Source organism: Chrysochloris asiatica, unplaced genomic scaffold (assembly GCF_000296735.1).
Source record: "Chrysochloris asiatica unplaced genomic scaffold, ChrAsi1.0 scaffold00140, whole genome shotgun sequence".
NCBI lineage: Eukaryota > Metazoa > Chordata > Mammalia > Afrosoricida > Chrysochloridae > Chrysochloris > Chrysochloris asiatica.
In genome coordinates this window covers 3,601,906-3,603,900 of record NW_006408658.1, presented here as the reverse complement: position 1 = coordinate 3,603,900, position 1,995 = coordinate 3,601,906, and the positions used below count along the sequence as shown (strand labels likewise).

The 1,995-nt window shown below is 38.0% G+C and overlaps 1 protein-coding gene across 1 annotated transcript in view; it reads left to right on the top strand.

Moving 5' to 3' along the window:
- TRIM5 (tripartite motif containing 5) overlaps window positions 1-1,995 on the top strand; it is a 26,351-nt gene that overhangs the window by 7,588 nt on the left and 16,768 nt on the right. The gene's annotated exons all lie outside the window — the stretch shown is intronic.

The following is a 1,995-nucleotide window of genomic DNA, read 5'->3' as shown; positions in this document are numbered from 1 at the left end:
TCCTGCTCCACAATCCCTGTTCAGGCCTGTTTCCTAGTTATAAACAGTTCAGGGCTGGCTGTGGCCATTTGGTTTTAATTGGAAACTGTCTCTTTAAATTTTGAGGAGATCTGTGCTAATGCGTAGTAGAACTCTCCGAGGATGAGACTGGGGTGTCCACTAACTCAAGCACCCCTATAGCCACCAGAATGGAGGTGCTCAGACAGCATGGGACCAATGAACAAATACCAAAAGAAAATAATGTCTACACCTTTATCTCTGCAGTTCTGCTATGCGTCTGTGGCCACTTCTATCCTTCCCCCACTTGGTCTCACCCAATATGGCGGCTCCTGGAGCAGCTGAGCATCTTGAATTAGAAAACAATGGATTTCTTGCTTCTGCCACAAATTCTCCTAGCTGTGAGCCTTCCAATCTTATAAATATTCCTTTATATGTGCTTCAGAGTTCTGGCACCATCCCCTGAGCCTGCTTGGTTGGGTATTCTGTGTTGTTGCTGATGGAGTTCCTTACTGAATTTCCACCTGATCCACCATCTTGTTTGTTTTCCCCGATTTTGTATCTTTATAAAATCTGGTGTCAATATACCTCTGACTGTCCTTTCAACTCAAACATTATTTATATTCAATCACCAGAAGGCAATAAGCCTTCTTTTCTATTCTAGTGGATCTGTGTTTCGTAGGGGAGTTCAGGTTATTTTTAAAAATATGCCATGGCTTTTAATCTCTACTGGGTAATTTCAATGTTCCACTAAAGCCCCTGATGATGAAATAGAAGAATTCTACCAACTTCTTCAATCTGACATTGATCAAACATGCTATCAAGATGTATCAATCATTACTGGTGATTGGAAAGCAAAAGCTGGAAACAGAGAGGAAGGATCACTAGTTGGAAAATATGGCATTGGTAACAGAAATGATGTTGGAGATCATATGATAGAATTCTGAAAAACCAGTGATTTGTTCATTTCAAATACCTTCTTTAGACTGCATAAGAGACAATTATACACATGGACCTCACCAGGTGGAATACACAGAAATCAAATTGGCTCCAACTATAGAAAGAGATGATGGAAAAGCTCCATATCATCAGTCAAAACAAGGCCAGAGGCATATTGTGGAATAGACCATCAATTGCTCATATATCACTTCTAACAACAGTTGAAGAAAATGAAAACAAGTCCACTAGAGCCAAAATATGACCTTGAATGTAACCCACCTAAATTTAGAGATCATCTGAAAAACAGATTTGATATATTAAATACTAAAGACCGAAGACTACAAGAGTTGTGGGATGACATCAAGAACATCATTCATGAAGAAAGCAAAAAGTCATTTAGAATCCAGGAAAGAAAGAAAAGATCAAAATGGATGTCAGAAGACACACTAAAACTTGCTCTCCAGTTTAGAGATGCTAAAGCAAATGGATGAAATGAGGAGACATACAAGAGCTGACCATAACATTTCAAAGGTCAGCTCCAGAAGACAAAGTCAAATATTACAATGAAATGTAAATGGAGTCAGAAAACCAAAATGGAAGAACCCACTCAGCATTTCTGAAACTGGGGTAACTGAAGAAAAATTGAATCCTCAACTTTCGTTACTGAAGGATTATCTGGGCAAGTTATTGAATGATGTAGAAAGCATCAAAAGAAGATGGTGCTGAGAGGACAGTTTATTGCAATAAACACACACATCCCAAAAGAAGAAAGAACTAAAATTAACACATTAACACAGCATCTACAACAATTAGAAACAGACAAACAGAGGGAACCCACAGTCACCAAAAGAAAAGAAATAATAAAGATCAGAGCAGAAATAAAAGAGATAGAAAACAGAAAAACTGTAGAAACAATCAACAAGATTGTTTCTTTGAAAGAACTAATAAAATCGACAGACCACTGGCAAACCTAACAAAAGAAAAGAGAGAGAAGACACAAATAACACGCATTAGAAATCACATGGGTGATGTCACAACGGAACCAAAGGAAATCAAAAG